This window comes from Canis lupus, chromosome 16 (genome assembly GCF_048164855.1).
Source record: "Canis lupus baileyi chromosome 16, mCanLup2.hap1, whole genome shotgun sequence".
NCBI classification, from domain to species: Eukaryota; Metazoa; Chordata; class Mammalia; order Carnivora; family Canidae; genus Canis; species Canis lupus.
In genome coordinates, this window is record NC_132853.1 from 13,057 (window position 1) to 36,598 (window position 23,542).

Sequence of the window (23,542 nt, forward strand, 5' to 3'; positions counted from 1 at the left end):
AGTTTACTGGTTCTCCATAGACCTGTCCTTCCTCTTTCACCCACTTCCTAAGGGAAATCCTCAGTCTCATTTGCCATAATCACTGGCTGTTTCACAAGCCACCTTCCATCTACTAAAAGGAGGAAAGAAGATGGAAAAACATGAACCAGCCTGACACATGGCACCTCCACATGGAGGGGTAGGGTTGGGGGACTCACCAGACAAATGATAACTCTGACCCATGATCCCAGGGTTCTTGAAAAAGTGAAATGGAAGGAACACCTGGCTGACTCAGAAGAGTACTCAACTCTTGATCTCAGTCAGGGTCATGAGTTTGAGCCCTATGTTAGGTCTAAAGATAATAAAAAATGAATGAACTTTTTAAAAATTAAGTATGTATAGGGTGCCTGAGTGGCTCAGTGGTTGAGTGTCTGTCTTCGGCTCTGGGCGTTACCCCTGGGTCCTGGGATAGAGTCCCACATCGAGTTCCCTGCGGGAAGCCTGCCTTTCCCTCTGCCTGTGTCTCTGCCTCTGTGTGTGTGTGTCTCTCATGAATAAAGAAGTAAAATTTTTAAAAATTTAAATTTAAAAAATGGAATGGAAAGATAACGTGGTGAGGAGGATGCAGACGTACCTATTACTGCTGAACTCTAGGCTTAGAAAAGGCTAAAATGCTCCATTGTAGGTGATGTCTATATTTAACCACAACCTAAAAACAAAACAAGACCCCCTGTCCTTGGCTCAGAGTAAGGGAGTTCCTGGGTCAGGTTGGAGGGGGTCCTGTTGTCCACAGTGTGGAAAACCAGGGTTCAGCAGGAATATTTTCTTCCTCTCCAGGTAGACAGACATGGTCACTGATGTCATCCCTATAAAGGCAAGGCAAGAAGGAAGAACTTCAGCATTTCAAAGTACCTTTTAGGGGCACCTGGGAGGCTCCGTCTGGTTAAGCATCTGACTCTTGCTTTCATCTGCCAGGAGGTGGCATTCTTGACTCACCTGGTAAAGCTGTGGGGAGCTGTAAGGAAGGTATCAGGCCAACATTTTCCAAGGGGCTTTATTGGCTCCAGAAAGTCTATCTGAGTTTCTTTGAGCTGTCTGATTCTATCTGAGTCTATGCATGTGTCTTAAGGATGAGATTCCAGGGGCATCTGCCCTGCTTAGTCAGTAGAGAGCTCAACTCTTGTCCTCAAGGTTGAGTTCGAGCCCTACGTTGGGAATAGAAAATACTTTAAAATTTGATTATTTTTTGTAACACCCAGCATTTAACAATTCAAATGTCAAGTGATGACACTGTACCAGGACATGTTACAACTTTAGGAATTACATTTAAGTTTTGGAACAGTGACAGCATTCACACAATTAATATAATCTAAGAGGGCTTATCATTATTTGTTTGACAATGCTTCTCATGTGATTTAACATAGCAGGTAAACTACATTAATTAGTCAAGAGATGCTATTTAGGGTTTTACTTTCTGGGAATCTGTTGACAATCAATGAATGAATGAAGGAACAAGCAAACAGCCAGCCAGCTGGCCAGCCAGCCAGCCAAACCAACCAACCAACCAACCAACCAACCAACCAACCAACCAACCAACATCTCAGAAGGTTTCAAGGCACATGCCTACAAAGGATCACAGATCATTACAAAATTGAAAACTTCAGCATCTGTTTCACCAAGGTGGCCCTAGGAGATTCTACAGGAGGTTATAGAGTTATCACCAAAATTTAGCTCCTTTATTTATTTTTATTTTTTTATTGGAGTTCGATTTCCCAACATATAGCATAACACCCAGTGCTCATCCCATCAAGTGCCTCACCCTCAATGCCCATCACCCAGTCACCCCATCCCCTCGCCCATGTCCCCTTCCACCACCCCTAGTTCGTTTCCCAGAGTTAGGAGTCTTTATGTTCTGTCTCCCTTTCTGATATTTCCCACACATTTCTTCACCTTTCCCTTATATTCCCTTTCACTATTATTTATATTCCCCAAATGAATGAGAACATATAATGTTTGTCCTTCTCTGATTGACTTACTTCACTCAGCATAATACCCTCCAGTTCCATCCACGTCGAAGTAAATGGTGGGTATTTGTCATTTCTAATGGCTGAGTAATATTCCATTGTATACATAGACCACGTCTTCTTTATCCATCATCTTTCGATGGGCACCGAGGTTCCTTCCACAGTTTGGCTATTGGGGACATTGCTGCTAGAAACATCGGGGTGCAGGTGTCTCTGCTTTTCACTGCATCTGTATCTTTGGGGTAAATCCCCAGTAGTGCGACTGCTGGGTCATAGGGTAGATCTATTTTTAACTCTTTGAGGAACCTCCACACAGCTTTCCAGAGTGGCTGCACCAGTTCAATTCCCACCAACAGTGCAAGAGGGTTCCCCTTTCTCCACATCCTCTCCAACACTCGTTGTTTCTTGTCTTGTTAATTTGCCCCATTCTCACTGGTGTGAGGTGGGATCTCATTGTGGTTTTGATTTGTATTTCCCTGATGGCCAGTGACCCGGAGCATTTTCTCATGTGCTTGTTGGCCATGTGTATGTCTTCTGTGGTGAAATTTCTGTTCATGTCTTTTGCCCATTTCAGGATTGGATTGTCTCTTTGCTGTTGAGTTTCATAAGTTCTTTATAGATCTTGGATACTAGCCCTCTATCTGATATGTCATTTGCAACTATCTTCTCCCATTCCGTAGGTTGTCTTTTAGTTGTGTGGACTGTTTCTTTTGCTGTGCAGAAGCTTTTTGTCTTGATTTAAGTCCCAATTGTTCATTTTTGCTTTGTCTCCCTTGCCTTCATAGATGTATCTTGCAAGAAGCTGCTGTGGCCAAGTTCAAAAAGGCTGTTTCCTGTGTTTTCCTCTAGGATTTTGATGGATCCTTGTCTCACATTTAGATCTTTCATCCATTTTGAGTTTATCTTTGAGTGTATGGTGTAAGAGAATGGCCTAGTTTCATTCTTCTGCACATGGCTGTCCAATTTTCCCAGCACCATTTATTGAAGAGACTGTCCTTTTTCCAGTGGATAGTCTTTCCTGCTTTGTCGACTGTTAGTTGACCATAGAGTTGAGGGCCCATTTCTGGGTTCTCTATTCTGTTCCATTGATCTATGTGTCTGTTTTTGTGCCAGTAGCACACTATATTGATGATCACAGCTTTGTAGTACAACTTGAGGTCTGGCATTGTGATGCCCCAGCTCTGGTTTTCTTTTTCAATATTCCCCTGGCTAGAAAGGAGAGAAAATGAGTGAAAATATCAGTGAGGGTGATAAAACATGAGAGACACCTAACTCTGGGAAATGAACAAGGGGTAGTGGAAGGGGAAGTGGGCTGGGGTTGGGATAACTGGGTGATGGGCACTGAGGGGGGCACTTGGCAGGATGAGCACTGGGTATTATGCTATATGTTGGCAAATTGAACTCCAATTTAAAAAATTTTTAAAAATTCCCCTGGCTATTCAGGGTCTTTTCTGGTTCCACACAAATCTTAAGATGATTTGTTCCAACTCTCTGAAGAAAGCCCATGTTACTTTGATAGGGATTGCATTAAATGTGTACATTGCCCTGGGTAGCATAGACATTTTCACAACATTCTTTCAATCCATGAGCATGAATATTTTTCCATCTCTTTGTGTCTTCCTCAATTCCTTTCAGAAGTGTTCTGTAGTTTATAGGGTATAGATCCTTTACTTCTTGGTTAGGTTTATTCTTAGGTATCTTGTGCCTTTGGGTGCAATTGTAAATGGGATTGAACCCTTAAAATCTATTTCTTCAGTCTCATTGTTAGTGTATAGAAATGCCACTGATTTCTGGGCATTGATTTTGTATCCTGCCGAATACAGGATACTCATACTGCTGAATTGCTGTATGAGTTCTAGCAATCTTGGGGTGGAATCATTTTGTTTTGTTTTGTTTTTTTAGATTTTATTTATTTATTCATGAGAGACAGAGAGAGAGGCAGAGACACAGCCAGAGGGAGAAGCAGGCTCCATTCAGGGAGCCTGACGTGGGACTCGATCCAGGGTCTCCAGGATCAGGCCCTGGATTGAAGGCGGCACTAAACCACTGAGCCACCCAGGCTCCCCAGGGTGGAGTCTTTTGTGTTTTTTATGTACAGTATCATGTTATCTGTAAAGAGGGAGAGTTTGACTTCTTTGCTAATTTGAATGCCTTTTATTTCTTTTTGTTGTCTGATTGAAATGTAGCCTCTTTAATATTGAGAAGTTTTCACTCTCTTACTTAGGTAAAGACTGGATAAAAAGGAATATAAAAACCTTGTTGCACACAAGCAGCCCCACTGCGGGCCAGTCCCACAGTGGGCCACACACCTAACCCATAGCTCTCAGGGGACACGAGGGTGACTCTGGCGTGACCACAGGCTTTGAGTCCGCCCAGACCCCCTCCGGGCAGCTCCTCCTGAGGGCCAGGAGGTGACCCTCCAGCCCACGGGGACATCTCATGCTCCGCGAGGCTGAGGGCAAATGGTGCCACGGACGGGTCTGGGCGCGTGGACGTGTGTCTTCTCCACGCGTGGGGCTGCCGGCAAGCCGTTTGCCACGTTTGCAGGTGCCGCGGGCTGGCAGATGTGGGGGCTGGGCCTGCGCCCGCCCCAGGCCTATGACACTGCCTCACCGGCCTCAGGCAACAGGTCAGGTCCGACTGAAATAAATGCAAAGTCTTCAGATTTGTTCCCAAAGAATGTCTGTCATGACAAATCCCAAATTAGGACGAAGGATGATGAAGTGAGCTTCACAGGGATCCCACTGAGCAACGTGGGGACGGCCAGGGCGTCAGCAAGAAAAAATGACTAGTTGACTCAGACACGTGTGGTCTGTCAAAATCCATGAGTCCCTAATAACTCCCAGGAGCAGGAAGGCGGTGGACGTGCCGGCGGGGGGACTCACCGTGTTCCAGCCCGGAGCCTCATCCTCCACACCCAGGCCCGCACCTGCCACCTGCTCTGAGCACCTTGCAGCACCGGGGCCGCGGGACGGTGGGGGCCGCTGCGCAGGGAGTTCTGTCTGCGGTCGCCCCCCAGCCCCAGGATGCAGGGCCTAACCCTAACCCTAACCCTAACCCTAACCCTAACCCTAACCCTAGGCTGTTTCTGCGACAGACACCGGACGCACCCGCACTGAGTCCGCCACGCACGCGGCCCCCGGTGTCCCGCACGCTGCGGTCAGCGGCCCCCCCAGCGGCTCCGTGTTGCCTGCAGCTTCGGAGCTGGCGGCCGTGCTTTCTTCTCATCACCTGGGACGTGAGTCCTGCGCTCCTGAGGCAGCAGACCCCTGCTAAGGGTCACAACGGCGTCACAAAGAGAGTTAGGAAGTTGGTCATTTCGCTTCATGCGCCAAACTACGGCCACTGCTCCGGCAGGCGGAGGGCAGAAAGCGCACGGGGCTGCAGTCAGCAACATCAGGGTGTGGGTGTCCTGGGGCCTGGCCTGGGCGTGCTCTGCACATTTGTCTCGACAGACGCAGTCATGCAGCCTCCACTCAGTTCCTATTTCATATGTCAGTTTAAGGTTTCCAAAGTTGAACACAAAATGGCTTCAAATATATTTTAAACCATGGTCGTTTCCTTTTCAGACAAATATACTTTTTTTTAAATTAAAAAAAAAACAAACCTTGTTGTTCCAGGCACGTAAAGAAAAAAAAGTATTTTCTTCTTTGTTCACGATCTCTTATCAAGAGTAGACTAACAATGCAAGAAAACCTTGTCGTTTTAACAGAGAGAAGAGCCAAATCTCAATGTTGTACAAGTGTACCTATAAAACTCACTTCTTCCAATCTCAGTCAGTCCTGACCATGCATACAATTCCTTTTCAAAAAGTCTCCTTCAGGGACACCTGGGTGGCTCAGTGGTGGAGTGTCTGCCTTCAGCTCATGGTGTGATCCTGGATTCCTGGGATCGAGTCCCATATGGGGCTCTTTGCATGGAACCTGCTTCTCCTATGTCTGCCTCTCTCTCTTAGCTTCTCTCTGTGTCTCTCATGAATAAGTAAATAAGATCTTTAAAAACGAAAAAAAAAAAAAAAATAGGGATGCCTCGGTGGCTCAGCGGATGGGCTCAGGGTCTTTGGCTCAGGGTGTGATCCCAGAGTTCTGGGATCCAGTCCCACATCAAGCTCCCTGCAGGGAGCCTGCTTTTCCCTCTGCCTATATCTCTGCCTTCTCTTTGTGTCTCTCATGAATAAATAAATACAATCTTTTTAAAAATAAAAATTTAAAAAAAATAGCGACGCTCACTTCAGGATAAAAGTATTTTATTTTCCCTCAACAAAATATGTATTCTCATGCCTTGTACCTCTTCTACACATCTCCTACCTTCTCACATATGGAGTTGTTTTCCTTATCGTTTTCCAACAGCCTCGATTCCATGTGGCAGACTTTTTTTTTTTAATTGTATTTACTTTTTTAGAGAGATAGCACTTGTATGAAGAGGGGAAGGGGGAGAGGAAGGGAGGAAGAGACAGACATTCTTTTAAAGAATGATTTTGTTTATTCATGAGAGACACAGAGAGAGAGGCAGAGACATAGGCAGAAGCAGACTCTCCGCAAGAAGCCAGATGTGGGACTTGATCCCAGACCCCGTGTTTGGGCCCTGAGCCTAAGGCAGATGCACAACCGTTGAGCAACCCAGGCGTCCCCCATGTGGCAGACTTTTAACCTCTAGAAACCTCAGTTTCTGGTAAAAAGTCATTAGGATCCAATGGCGCACTGTCTATTGTACCAGAATTCTTTAGATTGACAAATAAATGTATGAATATATGTCATAGTTTTTAGAAACACTGCGTGTGTGTGTATGTGTTTATAATACAATTTTTAAGAAAGCATGAAACATGTTTATTAACACACCCAAGTATCTGCAGTTTTCCTGAATAAGACAAAAGACAAAAAGAAAAAAGTGGGGAGGGAAGAAAAAGGAGAGAGGAAGGAAAACACAATGAAACAAAACAAAAAACCACCTTGGGTGACTCATGCTTTAGTATTTTATCTTATGTTGAAAAGATAGGGGAATCTGATGAATTCAACCCAATTTATCAATTAACCTAGCACAACTTCAAATTTCAGGTCACCAAAGACTTTGGAAGCTATTGTAAATGTTTACCTATTAACATTTTTTCTTTTATTTTACCTATTTGGTCTTAACAATGAAAAGTATATGAGACAGACAAAATCGGCCATTTTAAGTAGTTTCTGTGGACAAATCACAACAGGTACAATTTAACTAATCCAATAAGGTAACAGCAAAGTTGAGTAGGGCCCTCCCTCGGCCTGGACCCTCCAGCGTCAGGGTCAGTCCAGGTGGAACAAGAGCATAAGTCGTTCTCATTTTCTTTTTTGTGCCTGTTGTATAACAATACAGCAAACATGATTTCTTTGTATAAAGGTGACAGAGGAGTCTATTTCGATCACCACCATTCTAGGCTCACAAACTAACAGGAGTGCCCACATCCCACTGCTCACCCCAAGGGCTTGTAAGGCAGACAGAAGTGAAAAATCAAGCAATTTTACAACTCGAGGGGACTGGGGGAGGGGGAGGGGAGACAAAGCTGATTATCTGTATAATGTGTGATGTTGATATATCCAAAGATACGTCTTTTTAAAATAAACCAACAACTTTGAATTGGCTTGAAAGCCATATGTTGCCCCTTTGTCCACTAAAAAGTCAATTGATTTGTTCCCCACTCCCACTGTCAGGCTTCCCGTGGGCAGTTTAAGTCCAGGAGAGCCCCAGCCTCTTCCTGCTTGCTGATTTGGGAGGTACTCCAATGTGAACCTCAGAAGGAGGTGGCCCAACAGCTTGGAGTGATTTTTGCTCCTTGATGGGGGTGGGAAGGTGGAGGGGGCAATGGCGCTGGAGGCACCTGGGGTGGCAGAGTTGACCTGACCACTCCAGCCACAGGAGTGGTGCAGAAACAGGGGGAGGGGGAGGAAGAGGGGAGGAGGAGAGGCTGGGGAGCTGCCAGCAAGGCCTGAGGCAGATTTAGTTTTTGGTATTTTTTAAAAGATTTATTTATTCATGAGAGACACAGAAAGAGAGAGAGAGAGGAAGAGACACAGGCAGAGGGAGAAGCAGGCTTCACACAAGGAGCCCAATGTGGGGCTCGATCCTGGATCCCAGGATCACACCTGAACTAAAGGCAAAAGCTTAACTGTTGAGCCACCCAGGCATCCCAAATGTAAGGAATTTCATCCCAGATCATGGGAACTTGTAAAACACTGGGGCTCATCTTTATCTTTCTGAGCTGTATGGTGCCCAATTTTTACCCATGCCTGCCTTTCAACTTATGAGCTACAGTTCCTTTACAAACTGTTGTTTGCAATGGCATCTGGAGGCAGAGGAAACTTCTTCCACATAGAACACATATGGATACATGGACACAAACAAGATGCCAATGAACTCTAGCCTTTGTCTCACTCCTACTTGTGGAGAGGTCATGAAAGACCCAATGTTCCAATCTCCCCCTTTAATGAAAACAACTCCAGTTGCCAGGTAGCGTGACCCCATATGGATCCCATCCATCCGTTGTTTTCCATTTCCAATCAGAACAGGGCTGGTTTCATGCAAAGATACCAAAAGCTGTAGCAACAAACCAACCAAATACCAGAGTATCTCCTCAACGGAGCTGAGAATTGGTTCCTCCCCAAAAGTTGGCGCTTTCCTGATGGAACCAGAGGGCTTCTTAGGTTCTGGTCCCTTGGATGGTCTCATTGTCGGCTTTCTCTAATCATAGACAGCATTCAGGCATGTCCAAAGAACCCCATTCGGGCCATCAGGTTATCCTTCCATGTGTCCCAGGTAAGCGAGCACTTGCAAGTATAGGCCCCCTAAGCATCATACAAGTAGGCTGCTAGAGTTTCCTATGGGTGGCAGGGGGTCATGCTCTCAACCTTCAGTGCAGGGTTTTATAGGGTCTGGGTCGGTTCAGTCTGGTTTTCTGCATGCGTGTGGATGTGCGTGTGTGTGTGCATGTGCATTCTCCATAAAGAGCTGGGGTGTCCTCATGATGAAGGACATTGTAGAAAGTGGACAGTTTATTTTCTGTTTTTGGTATGTGCAAGGCATAGGACTTGAACCTTATGGGCACCAGGAAGGTTTTCTTTTGTTTTCTCATCCTCAGGTTTGCCAGGTTCCTTTTTAATGACCTGTTGATTGAAAAAAAAATTTTTTTTAAGATTTTATATTTATGCAATCTCTACACCCAAGGTAGGGCTCGACCTCACAACCTGGAGATCAAGAGTCCCACAGTCCCCCAACAGAGCCAGCCAGCAGCCAGGCACTCCTTGATCAATTTTATTTGTTTATTTGTTTGCTTCCTTCCTTGCTTGCTTATTTATATATTTATTCATTCATTCATTCATTTTAATTAATCAATCATTCATTCATTTTTAAAAGATTTTCTTTTTTTTTTTTTTAAGATTTTCTTTATTCATGAGAAACACACAGAGACAGGCAGTGACAGAGGCAGAGGGAGAAGCAGGATCCCCACGGGGAGCCCCATGGAGGAGTAGGCCCCAGGACACTGGGATCACTACCTGAGCCCAAGGCAGATGCTCAACACTGAGCCACCCAGGCATCCCTGTTTCCTTATTTTTAAAGGAAGCATACAGGCAACATGTGTTCAGAGGGACAGAAATAGAGCCCGCATGCTGAGGTTTTTCTGAGCCATTTGGACCTGGGTCGGTGTGAAAGCCAAGGGAGCAGGGCCCAGAAATGTTCAAGGCTGAGAATTTCCTTCCTCAGTATTCATTTCACAGATGCTTTATTTGAAAGTGCCATTGTATGGCAAACACATTTCTATGTTTGAGATACAGCAAGAACCAGAGAGCTAAAGTTCCCAACCTCACTACTTAGAGTTGCAAGTTGGATGCAGAGATAGGAAGGCAGGCAGGGCCAGAAAAACAGCACTCCAGTGAGTCCAGATGTGACGAATATGGGATCTCAGGGCAGATGGGATGCAGTCTTATCTGGATCCACCTGGGTCAACATCATTTCCTGTACACACGCACGCACTCCAACAGCCAAAGAAGGGCCTTGGGGATGTTTTCCTCCTCCTCCCTGGGACAGGGACATCTGTACTGCTAGGGGGTACACCACCCACCCACCGCCACTGCCGCCACCCCTCCACCCCGCAGCCTCAGATGCCGCTACTGCCTTCCAAACCACCCAGGCTGCACCAGTACCAGTTCCAGTTCCGGTTCTGGTTCCAGCCACTACCCTAGGCAAGGGTGAACTTGGAAATGTCATCCAAGGTGTCCTGCAGCCCTCACCCCCAAAGACTCAGGACACCGGACACTGGGAGCTGTTCCTGATTGGATATAGAAATGTCCGTAAATTGAAACCTGTCCTTCCTGCACCATCTTCCATGACCTGGCACCGTTTGCAGAGAGAGACCCTTTCTCTCACCATCACCACTACAGCATACAAAGAGAGTCCTCAACACAAGAGTGATCAAATAAAAATTGGTCCCATCTTACCTATTCCCTAGACGGGTATCATAGGATGTGTCTAGAGATAGAAGTAGAGCATGAGGTTGTGTGTGGGAATGATGAACACGCAGGACTGTGGATGACAAAGGTGAGTAAGAGGGTTGGACTAGGAACTCCTGAGTGGCTCAATGGTTGGACGTCTGCCTTCAGCTCAGAGCGTCATCATCAGGTCCATGGATCAGGTCCCACACTGGGCTCCCTTGCAAGTAGCCTGTTTCTCCCTGTGCCTAGGTTTATGCCTCTCACGAATAAATACATAAAATTTTCCTTTACCATATGATCCTATCAATAGATGCAGAGAAAGCACTTGACAAAATACAGCATCCATTCCCGATCAAAACTCTTCAGAGTGTAGGGATAGAGGGAACACTCCTCAGCATCTTAAAAGCCATCGAAGAAAGGCCCACAGCAAATATTATTCTCAATGAGGAAACACTGGGAGCCTTTCCCCTAAGATCAGGAACAAGACAGGGATGTCCACTCTCACCACTGCTATTCAACATAGTACTGGAAGTCCTAGCCTCAGCAATCAGGCAACAAAAAGAAATAAAAGGCATTCAAATTGGCAAAGAAGAAGTCAAACTCTCCCTCTTTGCCGATAACATGATGCTGGGCATAGAAAACCCGAAAGACTCCACCCCAAGATTGCGAGAACTCATACACCAATTCGGGAGTGTGGCAGGATACAAAATCAATGCCCAGAAATGAGTGGCATTACTACAGACTAACAATGAGACTTTTTTTTTTTTTTTTTTTTTTGCTCTATGAACCTATTTTTGGTACTTTATTTTAACTAAAAATTCTATCCTTTGATAGAATTTGCCAGATTTTTTAAAAAGAGAAATGGTTTCAAATCTGCCACTAAGCAGTCTATTTCTAGCATAAATTTCACTTATCATTACATGATAGGAGTAGCTATGTTGCTCAAAAACACATAATCCTGATATATAACATAATTATTTTATAACTGTCTGTTATCACACATTTATTGTCTATATACCCAGCACAGGGAAGGAGACAGTTTTAAAGAAGGCGGGAGGGGAGAGATTGCTACTGTCAATCTTTGAAGACGCTATGTAGAAAGTCAAAAGAATTCTAGATTACCAAACAATCTTGAGAAACTGAACAGTAGCAAATGGCAGATTCCTCTGCTTTCATCTTCAAGAGGGAAAAAAAAGCCACAATAACAAATTTAACTGAAAGAGATTTTCAAACTCAATACAGAATATAATATAATACTACCTGGTACATTATAGACCTGATGGAGATATACATACAAAAAGAATGAATATGATTATGGTCAAATTCAACTTAAAGTTTAAGCAAAGTCCCAAATTTAAAGATATTAAGGAGTCAATCCCATTTACAATTGCACCAAAAAGCACAAGATACCTAACCGAAGAGGTAAAGGATCTATACCCTAAAAACTACAGAACACTTCTGAAAGAAATTGAGGAGGACAAAAAGAGATGGGAAAATATTTCATGCTCATGGATTGGAAGAATTAATATTGTGAAAATGTCAATGCTACCCAGGGCAATGTACACAACCAATGCAATCCCTATCAAAATACCATGGACTTTCTTCAGAGAGTTGGAACAAATCATCTTAAGATTTGTGTGGAATCAGAAAAGACCCTGAATAGCCAGAGGAATATTGAAAAAGAAAACCAGAGCCGGGGGCATCATAATGCCAGACTTCAAGTTGTACTACAAAGCTGTGATAATCAATATAGTGTGCTACTGGCACAAAAACAGACACATAGATCAATGGAACAGAATAGAGAACCCAGAAATGGGCCCTCAACTCTATGGTCAACTAACAGTCGACAAAGCAGGAAAGACTATCCACTGGAAAAAGGACAGTCTCTTCAATAAATGGTGCTGGGAAAATTGGACAGCCAAGTGCAGAGGAATGAAACTAGACCATTCTCTTACACCATACACTCAAAGATAAACTCAAAATGGATGAAAGATCTAAATGTGAGACAAGGATCCATCAAAATCCTAGAGGAAAACACAGGAAACAGCCTTTTTGAACTTGGCCACAGCAGCTTCTTGCAAGATACATCTATGAAGGCAAGGGAGACAAAGCAAAAATGAACAATTGGGACTTAAATCAAGACAAAAAGCTTCTGCACAGCAAAAGAAACAGTCCACACAACTAAAAGACAACCTACGGAATGGGAGAAGATAGTTGCAAATGACATATCAGATAGAGGGCTAGTTTCCAAGATCTATAAAGAACCTATGAAACTCAACAGCAAAGAGACAATCCAATCCTGAAATGGGCAAAAGACATGAACAGAAATTTCACCACAGAAGACATACACATGGCCAACAAGCACATGAGAAAATGCTCTGCATCACTTGCCATCAGGGAAATACAAATCAAAACCACAATGAGATCCCACCTCACACCAGTGAGAATGGGGCAAATTAACAAGACAAGAAACAACGAGTGTTGGAGAGGATGTGGAGAAAGGGGAACCCTCTTGCACTGTTGGTGGGAATTGAACTGGTGCAGCCACTCTGGAAAACTGTGTGGAGGTTCCTCAAAGAGTTAAAAATAGATCTACCCTATGACCCAGCAATTGCACTACTGGGGATTTACAGATGCAGTGAAATGCTGGAACACCTGCACCCTAATGTTTATAGCAGCAATGTCCACAATAGCCAAACTGTGGAAGGAGCCTCGGTGCCCATCAAAAGATGAAAGGGTAAAGAAGACGTGGTCTATGTATACAATGGAATATTCCTCAGCCATTAGAAAAGGCAAATACCCACCATTTGCTTCAATGTGGATGGAACTGGAGGGTATTATGCTGAGTGAAATAAGTCAGTCGGAGAAGGACAGACATTATATGGTCTCATTCATTTGGGGAATATAAATAATAGTGAAAGGGAATAGAAGGGAAGGGAGAGAAATGGGTAGGAAATATCAGAAAGGGAGACAGAACATGAGAGACTCCTAACTCTGGGAAACGAACCAGGGGTGGTGGAAGGGGAGGAGGGCGGGGGGTGGGGGTGAATGGGTGACGGGCACTGAGGGGGGCACTTGACGGGATGAGCACTGGGTGTTATTCTGTATGTTGACAAATTGAACACCAATAAAAAAATAAATTTATTATTTAAAAAAAAGGAATATAAAAAATAGTGAAAGGTATTAAAGGGTAAAGGAGAGAAAATTAGGGGAAATATCAGAGAGGGTGACAGAACATGAGAGACTCCTTACTCTGGGAAATGAACAAGGGGTAATGGAAGGGGAGGTGAGCAGGGGGGATGGGGTGACTGGGTGATGGGCACTGTGGGGGGGCACTTGACGGGATGAGCACTGGGTGTTGCACTACATGTTGGCAAATCATACTTCAAAAAAAATATGAAGAGAAAAAAGGATCTATGGCATTCTAGAGGTATTCCAGTCCATTTTAATCGCATCTCCAAACCTACTGGGGAGATAGACCTAAACTCCTGGATGGAGAGGGTATCTGGTGAGGAAGGCCTGTGTCTCAGAATTAAGTCCAGCTCATTTCATTGCACCTCCACAGCTGCTGTGAAATCTTCATAAGGTCTAAATCGCCTATGTGAGAGGCCTTGTGCAGAGCTTCCCTTAGGGAAAGGTTTGTCATCAGAGCTAAAAACTGCTTTCTCTTGCCCCTCCAACCCGGCTGTGGACATTGGGTTTCAACTCCCTGATGTGGAAAGCTAGTGGGAAGTTTCATTCTAGGATGGCTTGTCACCAACAAGCTGTGTAGCACATTTTAAGTCTCCCCCAAACATACTGTCAGCTGGGTTTTAAAGCCCTTAATTGACCACTGGAAAACTGTCCTCGAGGGAAGCTTGTGCCCATGGTTCTGAACAGTGACATCCATTGGGCCTCCTGCTGATTTTTGAGCAATGGCCTACCCCCCACAAGGCAGAAGCTAGCTGAAATTTCTGTCATAGAACACCTGTGTCACAGAGTACACTGTATCGCCTTGTCATTGCACCTCCACACCAGCCTTTGAGAGAGATTCTAACACACTCTGGTGGTAGGCTACTTGCCAGCTGCAGGCCAGAAGATTCTTTCACAGTATTAAATATTAAATACCTGGCCTTTCCACTGTGCCAACGCAACAACGTGTGGCATTAGCTTCTAATGTCCTTCAGGAATGAGTGCTTGTTGAAAGCACATCTGGGAAGGCTTGGTTTTCAAAGTGAAGTAGACCAGCTTTCCACTGCCCGTAAGCAACCCTTGGAGAAGGGGTCTCTACCTTCTTTCTCAAGAGGCTAGTGGAAACCTGCATTCAAGGATCTGTGGTGTCATAGAGGCCCGCCAGCCCATATTTACCACACCTCCAAACCTGTCATAGATATAGATTTGAACTCCCTTGATAGAGACACTAGCTGGCCAGGAATGAGTGAGTCTCACAATTAATGCCAAGTCATTTCCATTGCGCCTCCAACAGCTGCTGTGGATGTAGGGTCTACCTCACCTATGTCAGAGGCCTAATGGAGATCTTCCCTCAGGGAAATCTTGTTCTTCATATATAAGTAGACTGCTTGCCCTTTGCACTGCCACCACTGCTGAGACAGATGCTTTAAACTCCCTGATGTGAGAAGCTTGTCAGAGAGACATTCCAGGAAGGCCTAGGTCCTTGGGAGGTGGATAGTGCCTTGCAGGGCCCCTCCAAACTTCCTGAGGAGCTGCTTCTCAAGCCCTTCCTGGAGAGGCCAGTGGAAAGCTGCCGTCACAGGACGCTTGGGCCCAAAGTTCAGGTCAGTGAGTTCCATTGGAACTCCGGCCTAAAATGGTGCCAGTGCCTACCTCCCACCTGGAAGGGGCTAGCTGAAAGTTTCACTCAAGGATGGCAGGTTCCTCTGCATTCAGGAGGTTGCAGGGTCATTTCACTTCCACAACCATTGTGGAGAGGGTATGCTAACTCACCCTGGTGACAGACTCGGTTTAAGCTGAAGCCAAAGTGGGGAGCCATTATCCAAAGGATGGGCACTTTATCCAAAATCCTCCACTGAAATGAAGGGCGTTACAGGGAAACGCTCCCTACTGGAAGAAGCGTGGGACAATCTGTGTGGGGAAAAAGTGCATAGAAGGCTCTTTCCAGGGATGTTTTCCATTATGAGGGTCAGAGTAAACAACAGGCAGAGGAAACCAGTCAGGTCTCAGACTAAACACACGACTAACTGTTGCTCCAGCCATCACAGACGGAACAACCTGTCCTCTGCAGTACCTCTTATGGTGCCTCTTCCTGAATCCCCTTCAGGAAATCTGAAGCCTGGATCCAGCCAGCTCTTCCTTGCCGCCTGGCCCAGGAGTCACCATGCCAGCGTTTTCCCAAGAGATATACGGTAAATGAAGTGTCTGCACTGCCCTGGGAGGGCTCTCTAGGTCCACCCGCGAGGCCAGCCCCGCTCCCTCCTGCCTCTGCGCTGTCACCTGGAATCCTAGAGAGAAAACCCCAGCCGCAGCCCCTGACAGCCAGCCATGGCCCCCATGAGGTTCTGCCAAGAACAGGAGCAAAATAAAGCAGAACTTACAGTGAAGTCCCTGAGCCAACACCCCACCAGCTCCTGCTTCTAGAGCAGGGAGAGCAGGACTTTGTCTCCCTCCAGAACTACTGGGGGCACCAGCAAGAGGTTAAGGGGAGAGCCTGCTTCCTCCCCCAGGTGGGTCCATGCCGGAGCCTGCTCCTGCTCCCACACAGCTCCCCCAGTGACCCCGACCAAGCCCAAGTAAATCATTCCAACATTTCACATACCTCATCATCTGCTTCTCTCCCCGCAGAGTAAAAGGCAAAACAACACAGTTCTATTGAGCTCCGCTCTACAGAAGGAGGCTGGGCTGGAGGAAGGGAAGGTGCTGCCCTCCAACTCCTGTCAAAAGAATAAACAGCTGTTTCAGGAAGAGGGGGGCAGAGAGATCCCACAGCAGCCAGGGGCTTTGTTCCTCGCTGGCCCTGGGAAATGGGCTGTTTATCAAGGCCTGTTGACTCAGAGCTACATGCCAAGGCAGAGATGTTTCTCTTTGGGCCCACAAGCAGCCAGGCCTCCCTAACCAAACGAAACTACAGGCCCAAACTAGGCCTGGTGTTGGGGGAGGGGAGGCCACCACCCTTGAGAGGGACACACTGGCTGCCCACGTCACCCACTCCTTGGCAAAAATGGGAACTGTTCTGAGCCCAGACATCCCCAAGTGACTACTAGAAGGAACAGCCGATGGAGGAGTCTATTAAAAAAAAAAAAATGCAGGGTGGGTGGGAGAAGGGGAGAGAGTCCTCAAGACCCTTGTCAAAATGCTATCTAGATATTCCTTAAGGTGAAGCCTCCCCTCCACATCTTTTGAACTTCAGAAGTTGTTTTGTTTGAACGCTACTTTTATAGAATGTTATGAGATACGAGATCTCCCGCATGGAAACCCCGAGCTATAAGAACTTTAAAAGGTCACCGAGGCCCAACCCTGCTCTTTGGCTGAATAATGCTTAACCCTTCCCACACCCACCTCCTGCTCCTAAAGATAGAATTGTCCAGCTGGAAAGGACCTTAGAGCAGTGGATTTTCAAATGTCGAACAGCTAAAACTCTTAATGAGAAAAAAACCACAGGAAGTCCTTCTCAGAACCCCACTAAGCAAAACAGAGCACACAGAGTGCCTTGGCTGAAGCAGGGAAGTGCAGCTCAAAGCAACCCCCCACCCCCACCCCATCTCAGCCCTCCGGAGGGGTTCCACATGCCTCCTGGGTGGACAGTCTGGAAACCCCAGACTTAGGAGAGGGATCAAAGTCCAGGGGCCCCGCCAAGGGATGCCTAATCTTATAGCTGTTCTTAACAAAATTTCATACCCCTTCCTCTGGGGACACGAGCTGGTTGGCCATGGTGTTAGGGTCTGGAAGTCCCAACAACGTGCTTAAATCTAGGAAAGCTGAACAAAAGGTGTGCTTGCAACCCAGTCACCATGCTCTAGATCTGGACGCAAAAGAAAAATGTCTGTAAGCTCACCAAGAGACACGGACTGGAACATTTGTAACACAGCAAAAACTGGAAACAACCCCAAAGCCCATCATCGGAGCAGATCAGTCCTGTCCTAGTGGGACGCCATACATGACAATGAGAATGAGCCAGCTGCAGCAGCTAACAACAGCATGAGTGTCATGTACGTAATGTAGAAAGGAAGAAGCCCTGGATGAGTTCATTTATTTAAAAATCAGAAACAGTCAAAACCAATCTGTGGTGCTAGAACTCAGGATGGGAGTGGCTGAGACTCGGAAGGGGCCCAAAGGAGTTCCTGGGAGGTTGGTCATGTTGCTTCTTAGGCCGGGTAGTGCTTGCAAGGCACGTCCACTTTGTGAAAATTCATCACGAATGTGTCTTTTCCATGTGACTGTTAAGAACAAAAGTGAACAGAAAACTTTCTTCTGAAAGCTGCCTTCTCTTGGGCATTCTATCTTCTCCAGCCCCTGGCTCAAGGGCCAGAGGATTGTGGGCGGGCCCTACCTTTTCCTTCTATTGGGTTCCCCATCCCAATACCAAGCACCACCGAGCACATCACTAGGGGTCCAGGGATGATCTGTTGCATTAAATGATCCAGATGTCTGGAGCGATGGTCAATGTGAAATGGAAAGATAACAGAGGCTGGACACTAAGATAAACTGGTCCTTTTCGCAAGCAAGCACCTCTCTCAGGTCACAGGGGTCTCCCACGTTACAATTTACAAAACAGCCTCTCTTGGTGATCCTCGGGATCACCTACAAAGTGGTCAGAAAAGAGGGAGGCTCTGGGAGCCTCAGTGATTTGCTCAAGGTCGTCGGCTGGTGAGTCTAATGCTGCTCTTTCTTCCCTAGCTGCTTCCAGGGGACGCTCTGCAGGCTTGTGCATACATGAAATGCTTGTTTCTCAGAGTTAAGGACAGCCCATTTCTAGTGCTCCTTCACACTTACTGTTGATATAGGTTCTAACCCCCTTATGTAAGAGGCTAGCTGAAAGCTGCATTCTAGCAAGAGTTATTTCCCAGAGAGATATTCAATGCATTTTTACTGTCTTGCTTAACTATTGTTGAGATAGGTTCTAAGTGCCTTTATAGGAGAGGCCAGTTGAAAGCTGAGTTCAAGAAATCTTTGTGTCATAAAGTTAAGTTGATGGCAGTTCCATCTCACCCCCACAACTACTGTTGACCTGGAATCTAACTCCCTTTTTGAGAGGCTACTGGAAAGCTGCATTCATGGACTTTTGGTTCTCGTGGTAAGTAGATCACATTTCTATTGCGCCTCCACACCTACTGTTGAGTTAGGTTCTAACTGCCTTACATGATTAGCTGGTTAAAGGTGCATTCAAGAAACATTTTTTTCTCAGAGTTCAGTATATAGCATTTCCATTGCACCTCCACAGCTACTGTTGAGATAGATTCTAACTCCCTTATGTGAGAGGTTCCATGAAAACTGCATTCAAGGAACACTTGTTCCTCAGTGTTAAGTACATCGCATTTCCACTAGGCCTTCACAGCTACTGTTGAGATCAAATCTAACTACCTTATATGAGACGCTAGTTGAAAGCTCCAAAAGAGGAAAGCTTGTTTCACAGATGTTAAGGACATCGCATTTCCTTTGTCCCCCACAACTACTGTTGAGATAGGATCTAATTCCCTTATGTGAGAGGTAGTTGAAAGCTATAGTCAAGGCACACATTTTCCTCTGTTAAGGACAGCCAATATATATATATATTTTTAGATTTTATTTATTCATGAGCTACACAGAGAGAGAGGCAGAGACACAGGCAGAGGGAGAAGCAGGCTCCATTTAGGGAGCCCAATGTGGGACTCGATCCTGCTGAGCCATCCAGGCATCCCAAGGACAGCCCATTTCCATTGGGCCTCGACAACCACTGTTGATAGGTTCTAACTCCCTTATGTGAGAAGCTACTTGAAGGTTGAATGCAAAAGAAAAAAATAGTTGCATTCAAGAACCGCTTGTTTCTCACAATTAAATACGACCCATTTCCATGCACCTCCACACCTAGTTTTGAGATAGGTTCTAACTGCCTTGTATGAGAGAGCGTTTGAATGAGGCATTCTCGGAGCACTTGTTTTTCAGAATCAAGTACAACCCAATTACCTTGCACCTCCACACCAACATTTGAAATAGGTTCTAACTCTGTTATATGAGAGGGCTTTTGAAAGCTGCAATTTAGGAACATTTGTTTCTCATAGTTAAGTACAGTGCATTTCCATTGTGCCTCCACACCTCATGTTGAGCTAGGTTCTAACTCATATGTGACAGGCTAGCTGAAAGCTGCCTTCAAGGAAATTTGTTTCTCAGGGTTAAGGACAGCCCATTTCCATTGTGCTTCCACACCCACTGTTGAGATAGTTTTTAGCCTTCATATGTGAGAGATTAGCTGCATTCCAGGAATGCTTGTTTCTCCGAGTTAAGGAGAGCCCACTTCCACTGCCCACTTCTCCGAGTTAAGGAGAGCCCACTTCCAGTGCCCACTTCCCTGAGTTAAGGAGAGCCCACTTCCACACTTATGTTGAGATAAGTTCTAACCCCCTTATGTGAGAGACTAGCCAAAAGTGTGTTCAAGCAAGAGCTATTTCCCAGAGATATAAAAAACACATTTTTACTGTCCTGCACAACTACTCCTGAGATAGGTTCTAACTCCCTTCTGTGAGACTAGATGAAAGCTACGTTCAAGGCATGCTTGATTATCAGAGTTCAAGACAGCCCATTTCATGTTGAGTCCCACCTATTGTAGCAATTGTTTCTAACTCTGTTATGTGAGAGACTAGTTGAAATCTACCTTCAAAAAACATTTCAAGGAGTACCTATGGCACATTTCCATCGCACATTCACAACTACTATTGCGAGAGGTTCTAACTCCCTTATGTAAGAGGCTAGTTGAAAGCTGCATTTAAGTTGTTACTAAGAAAAACACAGCACATGTTTTACTGTGCCCTCACAATTACTTTTGTGAAAAGTTCTGACTCCTTTAAGTGAAAGTTTAGTTGAATGCTGCACTCAAGGAACCCTTGTTTCTCAGAGTTAAAGGAAACGCATTTCCATTGCACTTCAGCACCCACTTTTGTGATAGACTCTACCTTCTGTGAAGGCTAGTTGAAATCTGCATTCAGAGAATGGTTTCTCTTCCCCAGAATTTGGTATGTGGCATTTCCAATGGGCCTCCGCACCTACGATTCTAACTCCCTTATGTGAGAGGCTACTTGAAAACCTCATTCAGGGAAAGTTGGGTTCTCAGAGGTAAGTACATCACATTTCCATTTCTCTTCTGCAACTACTGTTGAGAAAGGTTTTAAATCTCTTGTGTGAGAGGCTAGTTGAAAGTTACTTTTAAGGAAAGCATTTTCCTCAGAGTTAAGTATTTCCATTGCGCCTCCACACCTACTTTGGAGATAGGATCTAACTTCCTTATGTGAGATGTCAGTTGAAGGCTGCATTCATGGAACACTTGGTTCACAGAGTTAAGTATGTCTCATTTTCATTGCACCTACCCAACAACTGTTGATGGGCAGGAGGCCATGGAACATGTTGACTGGGCTTAGGAGGCCCTTCTGATTTTTCAGGCTGGAATCAACTGCTGGAATTCCATATCATACAATTTCATCTGGGTGCATGGGTGAGCTTTCTGGTGTCACTCACAGGTCCTCAATGCTTTGCAATTCAGAGCCAGGCTCGTTGACTGCATCAGGACAGAACCCAAATTAGGTTTAGGGTTAGGGTCAGGAGCTCAGATGTCCCAATCTGGCGGCATCAGGTTGACCTCCTGGCAAGGCTGAATTGAGAGAAAGGCTTAGCCAGAGGCTCAGGCGCAAGGCTCAGGTGCCAGGGTTGCTGAACTTGGGGCTGGTCTAATCGGGCCTTTCAGATTGTTTGAGCTCTATCTCTGTGCCTCTTTCCCGAATGGCACATCAATCTGGGTGGTAGCGGAGCTTTCTGGTTTCACTCATGTGTCTTCAATCCCTCTGGATTTAGAGCCAGGCTCTGGGGTTGGTTCGAATCAGAACCCAAACTAGGGTTAGGGTTAAAACCCCAAAGACTGGAAGGACCTATTTGTCTCTATGACGGAGACCTCCCTGGAGGACTGAGTTGAGGGTAAGGCTCAACGTGAGGCTCACGCTTGCAGCTGATGTGCAGGCAGGTGCTGAACATTGGCCTGGGCTCAGGGAGTCCTCCATCTATCTTGAGCTCACCCTCTCTACCCCTAATTCGAGGGCACTTTTTCCACTGAGGGGGCTGGCCAACCTTTATGGTGTTGCTCACTAGTGCCCCATTCTTTGAAGTTCAGAGCCAGGCTTTGGGGTGTGGTTGGGGCAAAACCCAAATTAGGGTTAAGGTCAAGGAGCTCAGATGGTTGTATCTGCCCTGAGTAGAGGGCAAGTCTCCGTGTGAAGCTCAGGTTTGGGATGAATGTGCAGGGGGCCGTGGAACATGCTGACTGGGCTTAGGAAGCCCTTCTGATTTTTCAGGCTGGAATCAACTGCTGGAATTCTAAATCACACAATTTCATCTGGGTGCATGGACAAGCTTTCTGGTGTCACTTACATGTCCTCAAATGCCTTGGAATTTGGAGCGAGGCTTGGGGGCCTGGGTTGGGTTAGGGTTAGGGCCCAGGAGCTTGGACGCTCCAATCTGCTGGCATTGTGTAGATCTCCTGGCAGGATGACTTCAGGGCAAGGCTTAGCGCGAGGCTCAGGTGCAGGACTCTGATGCAGGGGGCACTGGATTTGAGACTGGTCTCATTGGGCCCTTCAGATTTTTCAAGCTCTATCTCTGTGCCGCTTTCCCAAATAGCATGATATAACCTGTGTGGGTGTCTGAGCTTTCTGGTATCACTCACATATGTTCTCAATCCATGGAGATTTAGAGCCAGGCCCTGGGGTTGGTTTGAATCAGAACCCAAACTAGGGTTAGAGTTAAGTCCCTGGAAGGTCCTGTCTGCTGCCACAGTGGAGACCTCCCCAGAGGGCTGAGTTGAGGACAAAGCTCAGCATAAGGCTCAGGTTTGCAGCTAATGTGCAGGCATGCATTGAACATGGGCCTAGGCTCAGGGAGCCCATAATCCATCTCAGGTTCTCCTTCTCTGCCCCTCATTTGAACGGCAATTTTTCCACCTGGGGGGTTGGCTGACTGTTATGGTGTCGCTCACTAGTCCCCCCATCCTTCATAGTTCAGAGCCAGGCTTTCGGGTATGGTCAGGGCAAAACCCAAATTAGGATTAGGACCCAGGAGCTCGGAGGGTCCTATATGCCCATAGGGTGGAGACCTTCCAGGAGGCCTGAGTTGAAGGCAATGCTCAGTGGGAGGCTCAGACTCAGGAATGGATGTGCACGGGGCCGTGGAACATGCTGACTGGGCTTAGGAGGCTCTTCTGATTTTTCAGGCTGGAATCAACTGCTGGAATTCCAAATCACAGAATTTCATCTGGGTGCATGGGGGAGCTTTCTGGTGTCACTCATGTGTCCTCAATGCCTTGGAATTTGGAGCCAAGGTTGGGACTGGGGTCAGACAGAACACAATCTAGGGTTAGGGTTAGGGCCCAGGAGCTTGGACATTCCCATCTGCCAGTACTGGGCTGACCTCCCGGCAGTGTGACTTTAGTCCCAGCAAAGCTTAGTGTGATGCTCCACATTCATTCACCTAGTCACTTTTCATGTTTATATTTGTGACAAATCCACCCACCCTGACTTGGCTGGAAATTCAGCCTTTTCCCGGGGTTCCCTCTGCCACATATAATGCCCAGAGGTCAGGAATAATAACCCCCAGATGCAGTTCTGGCATTTTGTCTCTGTCCTGACACCGCACTCTGGGCTCCAGAGACAAGCTTTTTCTTTCTGGTTCTTTCACTGGCACTTAATTACTCCAATGCACCACTTTTGAAAGTACTCCATAAGTATTTGTTGTTTTAAAAGTTTGGGACTCTCAACCATGTTTTATCTTCGTAATAGTGAACACGTTTTTAGAAGGACATCAGGCCTTTTTGGGGCCAAAAATGTAAAATTTTGTAATTGTTTATTCTGAACATCTTTGGGAGGAAATTCACAATCCATGACCAGACCTGAA

At 45.9% G+C, this 23,542-nt stretch overlaps 1 long non-coding RNA gene across 1 annotated transcript; it reads right to left on the bottom strand.

The window, feature by feature from the left end:
- Nucleotides 1-1,747: 1,747 nt before the first annotated feature.
- On the bottom strand, nt 1,748-18,427 carry LOC140605658 (uncharacterized). Its single transcript, XR_012008230.1, has 4 exons — nt 17,472-18,427; nt 16,236-16,350; nt 5,114-9,136; nt 1,748-3,212 (listed from the first exon to the last, which is right to left on the bottom strand). It is a non-coding gene; the product is annotated as an uncharacterized lncRNA (long non-coding RNA).
- Nucleotides 18,428-23,542: the final 5,115 nt, after the last annotated feature.